This window comes from Cryptomeria japonica, chromosome 4, assembly GCF_030272615.1.
Source record: "Cryptomeria japonica chromosome 4, Sugi_1.0, whole genome shotgun sequence".
NCBI classification, from domain to species: domain Eukaryota; kingdom Viridiplantae; phylum Streptophyta; class Pinopsida; order Cupressales; family Cupressaceae; genus Cryptomeria; species Cryptomeria japonica.
The window spans coordinates 223533082-223548676 of NC_081408.1; the positions used below are offsets into that span (position 1 = coordinate 223533082).

At 39.0% G+C, this 15595-nt stretch overlaps 1 long non-coding RNA gene across 2 annotated transcripts; it reads left to right on the forward strand.

Moving 5' to 3' along the window:
* The first annotated feature begins 440 nt into the window (after positions 1–440).
* On the forward strand, positions 441–15387 carry LOC131069766 (uncharacterized). Of its 2 annotated transcripts, XR_009112216.2 has the most exons (3): positions 485–935; positions 12576–12683; positions 14477–15387. It is a non-coding gene; the product is annotated as an uncharacterized LOC131069766 (long non-coding RNA). The 2 variants fall into 2 exon arrangements; XR_009112217.2 differs by having other exon boundaries at positions 441–12683.
* Positions 15388–15595: the final 208 nt, after the last annotated feature.

Consider the following 15595-nt stretch of genomic DNA (forward strand, 5'->3'; position numbering starts at 1 on the left):
TACCGGCTAAAAAATGACTTAAGAAGCAACCCGATGCATGTTTACATTATCAAAGACTTCACATGATGTATTGCACGACCTTTTGCAGGGCAGCTAAATCCACGAAAGCTTGGCTATGTCAGACATTTTCGCCGACAAAAATGTGGAGTGCAGATAATTGACGAAAAACCTGCCACAATATGGGTACGATTTTCAAAGACAACAATTAAAATTTCACCTAACAAAAAAATGCCACGCACCATTTGCCCGAAAAAACAACCAATCACCGAAAATTGTCAATGATTGGATTGTCTTACACTTCGACGGGCAAAAGCCCCCACTAAAAGCCTATCGGCTTAAAAATATATATATATATATATAAAAGATGCCAACATTTAAAAAAATATATTTATGCAATTATATCAAATATTGTCAAAGTCTTATGGAAACAGATTATCAGTTCCTGCACGTAGGAATTATAGCAAAGGCCTCTCCCATTAACCCCTGATTTTTCCCGCTGCAATCAACCAATCAGAAGTCACGTTTTTGCAAATATTTTTGCATTCTCTAATCTCCACCCGTAAAACCTGCGTATTATTTAGGCGAAATATTACTGGCAAGTTTGATGGAGCCTACTTATTGGAGTTGCTAGCGGTGTGCAGGGGGTTTGCTCGGTTCTCAACGGGAGAGAACGCGCATCTTCAGAGGTAGTTGCAGGGGCCGCCAAAACAGAATATTCAGAGGACGCAGTCACTCAAAAGACATGGTCGTCAAAAAGGGCCTGCAGGTTGAAAGGAACAGCTGGCGAAAATCACATGGCAGCCTGCATAGCATGGATTCGAGTGACACAACTGCTGATTAGGGTTTGTGCACGTGTTTGCATGCGGAAATGACCTGTTATTTCACAAGTGTGTTATGGACAGTTTCTGTCATTGTGTCGCTCAAATTTTCCCCTGGTGCGTGTAGATTCGGTATTAGATCAGAGTCTGACTCGTTGAAGTTTTTCCAATTCTGAAAGCCATGGAATTCTTTTGTTATGTCGTTTTCGGAGTAATGACACTTGTGGTAGCAGCTTTGGAGCTCACCAAGGGTTCCAAAGATCGCCTTCCTACTCCGGCTTCCTTTAAACTTTCAAGAACAATTATCTTGTCTTCTATAGTCTCATGATAGCTAAGCTAGCCCAATTTTCATTCTTAACACAATTTACATTCAAATAATTTTCTAAGCTTAGATCTGAAATCAAAAGAATCTTCACATATTACAATTTAAGAATTGAAGGTTAGATAAACCTTAGAAATCGACATATAAAATGTGTTCAGAGCAAGATTCGGGAATAAATGACTGTTACCCAGATTTGTTGTTTCTTTTACTGTGTTTTTAAGATATTTATGTGGCAAGTTGCTGTCATTTTAATTTGTAAGGTTTGGCTGGGAAAAAACACTCTTTAATTAAAGCTTTAGGTGACTCTAAGTTGAGACTTTTCTACAAGTTTCAGTTTACTTGAGTAGATTGTGAGAAGCACCTCACATTGTTGTTTTATTTTTGTCTCGCTGAAACTAGGCTATTCGTATAATGCAATGCGGGTGCACTTGGATTGCTTTCTTAATATTTTAAAACTTTGGTCATGCTTAAGTGTACCCCCAATCATTAGGCCACATTCTACCCGTTTGTTGGTTGTCGGCCTTATTATAGTGCGGGGACTTGAAAGTCAGCTTACACCTTTGTTACCATCATACGACAAACCCTCGGATCATGTCCATTCATTTTATGATAAGCTTTTTTACCATCTGTGGTTTAGTTGATATTTTATATTTATATCTTAGCTGTTAAAAGATTTGTGGAATTTCAAGAATGAGATCATTCAAATCATTAAGCATCTACTCCTGGTCCCAAGAATAACATTCCACAAGCAGAATGTGATCCAGGGTGTTGATATACATCCCTTTTAGAATTTCAACCAGGCAAAGTAGTTTTTAAGTTTCAATCTACTTTTCTAATACAGAGATCAACATGTATTATCCTCAAGTCAACTATGTACATGATATTAAATTTACCACTTAATGTGCCCAAGCAACCGATGTTTTGAATTTTGCCCAGTGCATTTGTTGTTCATGTCAATTAGATGTTATTGAGCATTTGGCCCTCCATATATACAAGCATGGTCATATATAATTTAAACACTTGCTGACTATGTTAGCCTTATTATCCATGTGTCTCGATGGCCTTAGCCTAATCACTTAATAACCCTTGCACAGCGGCATAATAGGCATAACTCTGCTCACCTAAGGCATGCTTGAGGCCCATGCACGCTATTAATCTCACTTTGATAAAGCATACAAAGCATTCATAAATATTCATGGAAAAAGCATTACGTACTGATTTTTGCAAACCTTTGCTATATCTATTTGTGAGTTAAAAGCTATGTGTTACGACTGTTTACAAAGGGTTCCATGTAGACATTTATTCGTAGTGCCAACTGAATATATTCTAGGATTGTTTTAAAGCTAACTCAAGTTGTTCCTGGTTTTAATTCTATCTTTGGTTTATACAACTCCATCTTGGATTCTTCTAGAAGCATGGAGGCAAAAAAAATTCCAATTACTTTTCGTAAAAGCTAGCCCATCATTTTTATTTTGTAATACAGTGTTTTCTACGCTCAAAATACGTTCTTCTGGAATTCTTATCCCGTCTTAGATTCTTATGCACTTTCTTCTATTTATGGTGCAACTAAATCTATCCAAACCTGTCCTGCTCAAGTATGTAAGATGTATGGCAATTGTTTGATAAAATGCCTTGTCTGAGTACCTTCTTCTATACTGTAATGATAAGGGTATGCCAACAATGGTTATATCAGGAGGCACTTGATCTACACGATCAAATGAAATGGGCAGTTGTGGAGTTTGATTCTTTCACCTATCTGTTACTTCTCAATGCTTGTACTACTTTGTCCAATATGCAACAAAAAAAATGGATTCATGATTTATTGTAACAATGATGTCTCCAACTTCTTGGATTTTGTGTATTTGAGGCTTGTGTGGGGATATTCTGGCCCTCAATAATGAAAATGCGATCACAATATATTCCTGAGGAGGCTCGAAGCACAATTATGAACTTTTTCCACATGCCTTTGAACATATTTGTTTGTGTTGTGCTATACAATGTAAGCCCACAAGATCTTAGTATGCATTTTGCTAATACAAAATAACCTATGTTACCCCGAGTTTCCAGGATGGGACGGCAAGGGATGGGGGTATGTAAGAACCTCAAAAGGCCCTCAACTGAGACAACTAACGTTTTGCTGAACCTGTTGCGTTTCAAGTGTGTTCTTTGCAAATAATGACAGCAAATAGAATTTTGACAATCTTAAGCACAAAAAGCAACTAATGGTATTTGCTGGAAATCAATTTATATGCAACAACACTGATCAAACCCTCATTACATCCGTTCATCATTTATTTAATAAATATAACAAGCAGCTAGAGAAGAACTGATAAATACCAGTATATTCTGTTAAAACCCTTATTTTCCTATTGCTGGTCATGCACAGATTTTATGACAGCAAGCTGCAATTTATTTTAAACTGACCCAAAATACTCGCATGTTAGCCCGATGGAAAGGCATTGGCAAGGCGTCCCTTCTGGCATTTGTTTCGGAATTTTTGGACTCCTCCTCAGCAAAAATCGTACCCTTTCAAGGAAGAAAGGTACGGCAGATCAGCAAGCTGTACATGCACAAAACCCTCATCTGTCACACACTTATTCCTGCCTCTGTTCTGACTCTGCGGCTGCAATCAATCTTTTGCATAAAAATTAATAAACCTCTTTCCAATCTGTCCAATCTTGGTTTCTGGATAAAACCAACTGAAAGAGCAAGATCAGCTGATATTTCACAACCTCTGATGTTGTTGCACAAGAATCCCACGTTTTCCTATACCGATACCTCTGATCATTGCAGAAGAATCTTTTGCTGAAACCCTAGGCCAAAACTCTTCTCAGAGCTCCAAACAAAAATATTGAAACTTAGCATAATGAAAAAGAAGACCTAAAATCTTCTTTAATCTTCTCCATTTAGGGTTGGCGCGATTCCCAAGAAAGGTGCGACTTGGCCTTTAATGATGTTTTAACTTTTATTATTTATTTTTGACTATTGAAGTGTCAAAAATAAATCATCTTCCATTTAATATAAAAACTGGCCCCATCTGATGAGAAATAGACCCTCACTTAAGTTATAACTTAAAGTGACTTTTTAAAACATTAAAACATTAAAGTTCGCCATTTAATATTTAATTAAAAATAATTAAATATTAATATCTCTCTAAGTATTCATCAGAAATGCCTGCCATCTGAACTGGAGACTGCCAAACCATAATCTATCCTTGCCCAACCTACTAGCTATAAATAGCAGGACTGCTAGAAATAGAAAGTATCTCAAACAGAGTCCTGGAGACCTCAAACGAAGACCAGACCTGGAGTGCTTTCTTTGAAGGTGGTGAATCAAACTCTGGAGGACCCTCTACCCAACCTCATCAGCCTACGAGGGTCAGTGATAGGCTAATCTACTCAGCTGACAGATGTCAACTAGAAGGGGACATCATAGTCCGCCCCTCCCGAAATTGCTTGTCCTCAAGCAATCTCAACTCCGGATGCTGTAAAATCTCCTCGCTCTCCCAAGTAGCATCCTCTACCGGCAAATCCTTCCATTTCACCAGGTATTCTGTGATAGTTTGTCTCCTGAAATTCCTCTCCCTGAACTCAATGATAGCCTCAGGTATGAGTATCAACTTTCCCTCATCATCCAGGGGTGGTAAGTCCGTGGAAGGAACAATACGGTGTCCCAACGCCTTTTTGAGACTTGACACATGAAACACATTGTGTACTCTGCTATCTGCCGGTAAATCCAACTCATAAGCCACCTCACCTATACGCGTGGTTACTCTAAAAGGGCCATAATATCGAGGTTTGAGCTTCTCTGCTCCACTCCTCATAAGAGTAGACTGTCGATAAGGCTGCAACATCAAATACACCATGTTTCCTACCTCAAATGACCTCTCTGCCCTCTTCTGATCAGCATATTGTTTTTGCTGATTTTGTGCCTTGGCTATATTTTCCTTAAGAGTCTTCACAATGTCCTGACTCTCTTGTATCATGTCTCCCGCATTAGGCACCCTACTGTCACTCAGCAATAAGTCAATGAAACTGGGAGGTTCATACCCGTACAGTGCTATAAATGGAGTCATTTGAATGGACATGTGGTGAGTGGTATTGTAACAGTACTCACAGAGGTAAATCCACTCCACCCACGCCTTTTGCTGCCCTGAAATATAGTTCCTAAGGTATCCCTCCACCCATTTGTTAACTATCTCAGTCTAGCCATTAGTCTGAGGGTGGTAACTGGTACTCGGTGTAAGATCGGTCCCACAGAGTTTGAAAAGCTCCTGCCAAAAGTGGCTCAAAAACCGCGTGTCCCTATCACTAACAATAGTCCAAGGCAACCCATGTAATCTGAATACCTCTTGAAGAATAACTCTGCTACCTAAATAGCTGAATAAGTGGTGGTGATCGGATAGAAGTGAGCATACTTCGTCAAACGATCCACAACCACAAATATGCAATCACGTCCCTACGCTCTTGGTAACCCTGTGATGAAATCCATAGACAAACATTCCCACTTCCTGTCAGGAATTGGAAGTGGCTGAAGTAAACTAGCAAGGTATGTATGCTCCTGTTTATTCTGTTGACAAACAGGGCACTCTCTAACATACTGTAGAACATCCGCCTTGAGCCCTTTCCACGTGAAGCACTCATGCACCTGTATGTAGGTTTTGAAAAACCCGGGATGTCCTGCTATCGGTTCATCATGACAGAACCGTAGTACCCTACTCCTCAACTCTGATCCTGGGATCAAGTACACTCTCCTCTTGTAAATGATCAATTCATTTACAACTGTATACCTGCTGTCCACTACTGACCCCTCTATCACACCTACAACCCAGCTATCTTTGGCGTACTCAGCCACTATAATATGCCGCCAATCCTTTGCTATCTAGACCATAGAATTCAGGTGGGGACGACGTGACAAGGCATCTGGAACTACATTCTGTGTGCCTTTGATATAGGAAATATCAAAGTTGTAAGCCTGAAGTTTGCTGACCCACTTTTGTTGCTTGTCATTTAAGTCACGCTGCCCAAGGAAATGTCTCAAACTATTGTGGTCAGTCTTAATGTAGAACTTGCTGCCCACTAAGTACTGTCTAAACTTGGCCAGTGCATGCATTATGGCCAACATTTTCTTATCATAAATGTCGTAAATTCTCTCAGGTCCATTGATTTTCCTACTCTCATAAGCAATAGGGTGCTTGTCCTGCATAAGCACCGCCCCAATGCTCTCACCAGAGGCATCACATTGTAGCTCAAATGACTTCGAGAAGTCAGGTGTAGCAAGTACTGGACATGAAGTCATGAGCTCCTTGAACCTCTCAAAACACTCCTGGGCCTCAGGAGTCCATAAGAAGGCACCCTTTTTCATCAAGTCTGTCAAAGGCGCCACATGGCGCGAATAACTGTTAACAAAACGGCGGTAGAAACCACATAGGCCCAAGAACCCACGCAACTGAGTGAGGTTCACTAGAGTAGGCCAATCTACAATAGCACAGATCTTCTCGGGATCCATCCGCACTCCCTCTGCACTGATAATATGGCCCAAGTACAATAACTTAGTCATTCCAAGGTCACATTTGGATTCCTTGGCATACAAGGACTCCTTGCTCAGAATGCTCAAAACTGTATCTAGGTGACTGAGGTGCTCCTCCCAAGTACGACTGTAAACCAATATATCATCAAAGAACACCAATACTGATTTCCTCAACTGATGTCTGAAGACTTTGTTCATTGTGGACTCGAAAGTAGCAGGAGCATTGGTTAGCCCAAATGGCATAACCACAAACTCAAAATGTCCATAATGACAACGAAAAGCAGTCTTCTCAATATCCTGCTCACGAACACTGATTTGGTGATAGCCTGATCTCAAATCAATCTTTGAAAAATAACAGGCCCCATGTAATTCATCTATGAGCTCATCAATACGCGGGATGGGATATCTGTTTCTGATCGTCCGCTTATTAAGGACCCTGTAATCAATACACATCCGCAATGTGCCAGCCTTCTTCACCAAAACAACTGAAGAAGCAAAGGGGGACTTACTAGGCCGAATATGTCCCATGGCCAGAAGCTCCTGTATGGTTTTCTCTATTTCATCTTTCAGGCGCTTCGGATGTCTATATGGAGTAATCATTACTGGCTTCGCTCCCTCCTCTAGCTCAATGATGTGCTCAAAGCCCCTATTTGGTGGCCTCCCTGATGGTATGTCACTGAAAACCTTGCTATGTTTGGTTCTCAGTATCTGAATGTCCGGATGATATTCAACTTTTTGAGCATCTTGCTGTATGGGCATGATCATACACTCTGTTGCCCACTCAGTCTGATCATGGCGTACAAGCCTCTCCATCCGCTTGAGTGTAATCATTCTGAAATTGTTGTTCTTAATCGCTTTCAGCACATGTGTTTTCTCATCAATGGTGAAAGACATCTCCATCTCCTGCAAGTCAAGTGTAAACTTGCCTAGTTCATGCAACCCCTTCATACCAAGGACCAAATCTGTGTCTCCCATCTGAACCACATAGAAATCAGTCTTGAATTCATAATTGTTTAAACGTAATGGGAGTTGTGTGATCATCCTATTACACTTTAAAGTGTAACCATCTGCCACCCTCACACGAATGCCCTCAAACTCCTCTGTTTGGATTCCTCTCTTCTCCACCAACCTGGCATCAATAAAGTTATGTGTGGCTCCGGTATCCAGCAGTTTGGATTCCTCTCTTCTCCACCAACCTGGCATCAATAAAGTTATGTGTGGCTCCGGTATCTAGCAGTGTAATAAATTTCTGACCAGCAAGTACTCCTCTCATTCTAAATGACCCTTCCCGTTGAATACTCGTGAGAAGTGCCTCCTTAAGGTGCTCATCACCCTCTGCATCCATTTTGTCGAGTCTCGGAGGACCCTGTGTGTCATCTTCAGCCCCTAAATTCTCATAACCAGCAGGCTGACCTTCATGATCAGATTCAGAATCTTCATAATATGCCCACATTACTCTGTTTGCCCTGCCCTTAGGCCTCAAAGGACAGTCATGGTTGGCATCATATGGACCTTTGCAATAAAAATAGAGTTTTTTTTGCCTTAAATCGTTAAGTGTCTCCCGATCTAAGGGAGGGGCTACTAGCTTTGGCTTGTAATCATTTCTAAAGTCTGATTTTTCTTTCCCTTTGCTGAAATTCCTATTATCTTTGAAAGATGTTGATCCTTTTGTCCCAAATTTATTTTGAGTGGCTGTCCCATCCATACTCCGTGCCTTTTTAATGGCGAGTAGAAGTGTTGGGGGATCAAATGCCTTTACCCAGCCTCTCAAAGGCTCCATGAGTCCCTCTATAAACAACACTACTAATCGCTGATTTGACATGTCATTTACCATGCATGACAGCTTCAAAAACTTTGAAACATACACCTCCAAGTTCCCCTGTTTGTTTCAGCTGTGCTAACTCCCAGAAGTATGACTCAGGGTCTTTCTTATCAAACCTCTCAACTAACAAATCAGCAAACTCTTGGTAGGTGGTAATCTCATCATGTTGGAGAGTGATGAGTCCATTATGCCACCACTCATGTGCAGTACCGTCCAAGTGTAAGGTTGCAAACTTAATTGCTTCCCTTTCAATCATGGGTCTCAGTATGAAGTATGTATCCAGTTTATGGATCCAAGATCTAGCTGTAACTGCACCGCTGCCATCATAATAAGGTAGGGTGAGCTTGCTTGTTTCAAACTCAAGATCTCTATGTTGGGAACGAAGCCTCCTCTCTTGCCTGTTTCTCTCTACCTCCCGTTTTTGCCTCATGAACTGATCAAAATTCAGATTCTGCCTCACATCAGGTGGAAGAAGACTCCACTCATCATGTACCGTCATAACATTATCAACAAAGACGGGTTCTGCCTCAGCTCTGGCAACATCCTCAGGTTCGTCTGCCAAAAAATTAGGCCTTGAAGGCCTGTCAACTGTGCATGTAGCTACCCTGTGAGGTCTAGGAATATTGGCTACACTCCTATTGTCCTTTGGTTCTTGATTGTTTCGGTTTGGAGGATTCATACGCTTCATCATGGTGGTGAGTGCCTGTAAAGCCTAAGCAACCTGCTGCTACCTAGTGGCCATAGTCCTAAAAAATTCTCTTGTCTCCTCATCCTTAGCTCTGTGACCTCTGGTTGGACTGCCTGTATGCCTTTCACCCATGGTATTTGACTGCCTGTTAAAACTCTGTTCTCCTTCATGAAAGGCTCTGTTGCGTGTGTAATACCTGTGTGAACCCGTTTCCTGCGACTGCATGTAATTGCTAAACCCTTAGGATGGCAGGATTTAGCTCTGATATCACTGTAAGAACCTCAAAAGGTCCTCAACTAAGACAACTAACGTTTTGCTGAACCTGTTGCATTTCAAGTGTGTTCTTTGCAAATAATGACAGCAAATAGAATTTTGACAATCTTAAGCACAAAAAGCAACTAATGGTATTTGCTGGAAATCAATTTATATGCAACAACATTGATCAAACCCTCATTACATCCATTCATCATTTATTTAATAAAAATAACAAGCAGCTAGAGAAGAACTGATAAATACCAGTATATTCTGTTAAAACCCTTATTTTCCTATTGCTGGTCATGCACAGATTTTATGACAGCAAGCTGCAATTTATTTCAAACTGACCCGAAATACTCGCATGTTAGCCCAATGGAAAGGCATTGGCAAGGTGTCCCTTCTGGCATTTGTTTCGGAATTTTTGGACTCCTCCTCAGCAAAAATCGTACCCTTTCAAGGAAGAAAGGTACGACAGATCAGCAAGCTGTACATGCACAAAACCCTCTTCTGTCACACACTTATTTCTGCCTCTGTTCTGACTCTGCGGCTGCAATCAATCTTTTGCATAAAAATTAATAAACCCCTTTCCAATCTGTCCAATCTTGGTTTCTGGATAAAACCAACTGAAAGAGCAAGATCAGCTGATATTTCACAACCTCTGATGTTGTTGCACAAGAATCCCACGTTTTCCTATACCGATACCTCTGATCATTGCAGAAGAATCTTTTGCTGAAACCCTAGGCCAAAACTCTTCTCAGAGCTCCAAACAAAAATATTGAAACTTAGCATAATGAAAAAGAAGACCTAAAATCTTCTTTAATCTTCTCCATTTAGGGTTGGCGCGATTCCCAAGAAAGGTGCGACTTGGCCTTTAATGATGTTTTAACTTTTATTATTTATTTTTGACTATTGAAGTGTCAAAAATAAATCATCTTCCATTTAATATAAAAACTGGCCCCATCTGATGAGAAATAGACCCTCACTTAAGTTATAACTTAAAGTGACTTTTTAAAACATTAAAACATTAAAGTTCACCATTTAATATTTAATTAAAAATAATTAAATATTAATATCTCTCTAAGTATTCATCAGAAATGCCTGCCGTCTGAACTGGAGACTGCCAAACCATAATTTGTCCTTGCCCAACCTACTGGCTATAAATAGCAGGACTGCTAAAAATAGAAAGTATCTCAAACGGAGTCCTGGAGACCTCAAACGAAGACCAGACCTGGAGTGCTTGCTCTGAAGGTGGTGAATCAAAGTCTGGAGGACCCTCTACCCAACCTCATCAGCTTACGAGGGTCAGTGATAGGCTAATCTACTCAGCTGACAGATGTCAACTAGAAGGGGACATCACAGGGTACGCGTTTCCAGGACGGTGATTTTGTTTTTGTCAATTTTGGGTACGGCAAAGGGGACGGCAAAGGGGACGACTATATAAAAATAGGGAAATTTAAAATATTCATATGAAAACATGGATAAAACATGCACATATACAATATAGAACCTTAACATATAAAAATCAGCAGAGTTCTTATGGCAAATTTGTGTTAAATTGAGAGTCAAAGTCAAATTGCTTATAGAATTCATTGTCAAAATTCACTGTCTATATGCAGAATTTATGGGGACGTCCCCTAAGAGTCCCTGTCTTTGGGACGTCCTCGGGATGGGGACATTTGAAAAAATACCAGGGACATGTCCCCGGGTAACGTAGAGAATAACATCTAGTACTCACTGAGGATTAATATTTTTTTGCAATTTAAATCTTTGTCTTGGCATGAGTCATTTGTTTCACTTGGATGTGAGTTACTTGGAGACTTTAAAATCTTTCTTTTACTTCAATTTCTGCTTTTTTGTAAGGTCAATGTCTTCCCAATCACAATCATGTTTGGAATGTGTTTCAATCTTTCTCTTCATTGCCGCAATTCTGCAGAGTTGGCTCATAGTGGTTGTTGAGAATCACAAGGCAAGTAAGTTGTAACTTTGTACATCAGGAATCTTGTGTTCTTTACATTCCTGTATTTTTTATAACCTTTATTCTTACCCTTGTTTACTTATTTGGTTGGTTGTAGAATCTCTAAAACCTCTTTGCACAGCCAATCATTCAAAAGTTCAAAGCCTCTGGATTTCATCTCCATAAAAAGCCCATATGCCTCTTTGTCTATGCCTACACTGCTACATGCCCTGATCAAGCTTTCATAGTTACTTGAATCCAAGCTAGGATTATTTCTGCTCTCCTGAAGTAGAATCAAATGTGCATTGTCAAATTCTCCACCTTTTACAAATTCATTAAGAATATGAGTATACGTACCACTCGGAGGCCTAATGCCCTCAACTTTCATTCTTCTGAGGAGTTGGTTTGTGTAGAGTTTTTTATTCAAGAGCATGTCAGGGTGCTAGGAAATCTTGTTTTCTACGTTCAGTCATCCTGAGAAATTATAATTCAGGGGTCAATTAATGAAGTGTGGGTAGGCCCTGTATGATCCCATTATAAGTGTTCATATCAATAACTTGCATATAGTTGTCCCCAAAAAATAAGTAAATGAAAATTTTGACCTTTCTCTTATATTCATTGTGTGGAAAATCGATTGTGAATCACCTTGAGCAAGATCCAGCCATGTCTCTCTCCGATGTGCTGGTATTTTTATTGAGTCTGCTCTTGTGTATGGGAATTAGCAGTGTTGAATGTAAAGGGAATTTAAGGGCTGGAACCCCTGATGGATCTAAAGAGTGGGGTTATGTTGAAGTCAGGCCAAGTAAGGCCGATTTTACTTCATTTTACAAGCTTTCTGATGATTGCTTTTAGTGGACTGACTTGTTCAGAGGCTCATTCAGAAAAGCTTTGATAAGAAGTTGTATATTGATGTCATTATGTACAACAGAGGCCCACATATTCTGGTAGCCCTACATCAGCCCTCAGAGAGTAGGAATCGATTGGCCTATTATTATGTGATTGCAGGGAGGTCCGGTGGGTGCATGAAATTTCTCTCTCATTAGTACTTCATTTTTTTTATTGCAAACTACCAGTTTTTTTTTTGACTACAAGTTCTATACATATTACTGATACTAAAAAACCAGTCCTATGATCATGTGTTTCTGACATGAAATCACAACATTCATAAAATTTCAAATATTTTGCAGGGAGCTTTAGGGACTGGAATAGGCAATTTTCAAGAAGTTGGTCCTTTGGACACTCAATTGTAGCCCAGAAACACAGCATGGCTGCAAAAACCTGATTTAGTGTTTGTGGTAATGGCTCCTATTATTTAATAAGCTTACATTGTGAAATCGACATTTATGTTGTGAGGCTGAGAGGTGTAAAATGAATATTTGTTCTTAATGTAGAGAGGAGCTTTCGTATTTCTTTCCTGTTAAGTTGAGTCATCTATATGCATTCAAATGGTTCGTCAATTAAATTTTTGTATAAAAATTATCAGTTGTAATATATTTGTACTACTTGTTACTCACTCTCGTAACTCCTGACTTGTGATGCAATCACCATGAAATTTCAATTGAATGTTTGCTAGGATAGCCCTGTTGGTACAGGTATTGTTAACTTTCTCTTTCACTGAATTTTTTTTTACATTTCTTTGTTATAAGTATTTCAAAGACCTTTCTAACCCATGCTTACTGGCAATAATGTTCAAATCCAAGGCTATGGTTCTTTTGAGAATTGATTAGTTTGTGACTTTTCTACAGGCTTTAGCTATGTAGAAAACGAAACACTGCTATCTAAACCCGATGCACAAGTGGCAGCTGACCTGTTAACCTTTTTGGAACAGTTCTTTAAAAATAGTACTTTGCAGGAGTTATATTCATTTTTGGAGAATCATATGGAGGAAAACCTGCAAGTATGGTAGGCCTAGCTTTAAGCTTATGTGGATTATGTGGTAAGCTTAGTATTTACAGTCAACCTAATAAATGATACTATTATTCACATTCAATTCAGATATGATCACGCTTGACAAAGCTCTATTGATTGAAATTTAGTATTCACTTCCAATTCAGCTAAAAACTCATTTAATAAATATCTATTGATTACAAGCTTTCATGGGGACCTTTGCTTAAAGACGTGTCATGTTTGGAGCTGGCTGATGCCGAAAATATCACAAGGTGCAGCTAAACACATTGTGCTCATAGTGCACAAACTTTTCTCTCCTGTTTTAGTAAACTGAAATGGTCCCATCAAGTTGAAAACACATTAGCTGGAAATGGAACTGTTTTTCATGAATTGACCTAGGAACATGCAAAGTTCCCATCCATCTCTACTTTCTTGACATTAGGTAGTTCTTTTGTGCCAAAGAATTGCTTTGAAAATAAAGGAACAAATTCGTAGCGGAAAATATCTAGACACTACAACTTCTTGGTCAGAATTGGAGAGTGTTATTGACTCAGCTAGTAACAGTGTGGTATGTGTACTCTTGAGACCATAAGAGTGCAAACTTACTTCTATTACGCTACATGAAAGATGAAACACAGTTTGTAGTGGAGCATGCGATGTGAATTTCTCTGATTTAGGTATTTGTAGGAACTATTTTGTTTAATTTCTTCCACAGTCAAATGTAAACCCAAATATTGGGAAGGATTTAAATCACTGGAGCATTGAATGATTTTTTATTTTTGGAAGTAAAAATCATAGTGGAGACGGATTCTATTAAAGCCACCTAGATCTAAAATCTACATGTTGATATTCATAATTTTGATGGTCATACCAACGATTTGATATATATTTTCCACAAAGTAATTAGTGTTCATTTTGGTTAATTAGCCATCATTTCGCATGTAAATTGTGTTGAATATTTTCCCACAAATTGTATGGAAGAATATGAACTTTCAACAAATGATTGTCTGAATTAAATTATGATCATATTGTTGTACGACATTCAGATAAATTTTCTAATCTGATCAATTTTTATGATTATTCTAAACCGCAAGAAATTTAGTGATGTCACAGATTAACACCTGTAATTAATTTCTGTGTTTTAATAGGGTAATGTTGTAATGTTTCTTTTTGTTTCTCTTACTGATTTTATGCAATGCAGGTCTAGCATCACCCAACAGTTGAAAGGGAATTACAGTGATCTTGGCTAGGGGGTATTTTGAATATGGACAAAGTCGTGCATTTTAATCTAGGGGTGCTTAGAATGGCCAAGGCAGGTCTCAGCAATGCCTGCTTCACAATGGAACTACACTAGGCAGATTCAGCTCCTGCCAAATTTGCTAAATTCAGACAGTACTAATTGGGCATAGCTGTTGAATGTGTTTAACATAATAGATTGAAGAGCTGCAACTGGTCATAATGGAAGTGGAAATTGTCCAATGCTAAAATGGTTTATTGGCTGCAGATCTCTGCAAACATTTGATAACCTTGTGCAAGCATAAGCATCAATGTTGTAGCCCAAGAATATCATCAATAGTTTGAGAAACATTTGAACTGAGTTTAGGAACAGTTTAGACTGCTGTTGAGTGGCATTTCACTGCATAGCAATTGTGGAGATCATTATAGTGATTTTGATATTGAACAGTGGTCTTTGTATGCTCCATAGTTGAGCTCGGCTTGTATTCTTGCAAATTTGGTGATTTGAACTCTGGTACAACCCACTATATGTTGGAGTTCTCATCCTTTGTGGCTTTCTTCAGGATATGTCTTGTTGGAGATCATTATAGTGATGTTGATATTGAACAGTGGTCTTTGTATGCTCCATAGTTGAGCTCGGCTTGTATTCTTGCAAATTTGGTGATTTGAACTCTGGTACAACCCACTATATGTTGGAGTTCTCATCCTTTGTGGCTTTCTTCAGGATATGTCTTGTGTCATTATTGTTGTGTGGACTATGTTTTCTCTTTCCTTAGCTGTCATTTTGCATGCTGCTTTAATTTGCAGTACTATGGAAAGCATTCACTCATATGCCAAAACTATTTTTCTAAGCAAAGCACTTAGTAATTTAGTTTCTGTATTGCCAAGTTACGATATTTTGGTGTACCGAGGCTATTTAAAGATCAAAATCTGGATTTATGATTTAAATCGGAGTTCACAAATTTCAAACTAATTAATTGAATCATATTAGATTAAATTATTTTGATATCTGCATTTGGTTTTTAAAGTTGGTTCTTTCCAAATTGAATTATAGCAATGATATTTTTGTCACTCTTCATTTGTC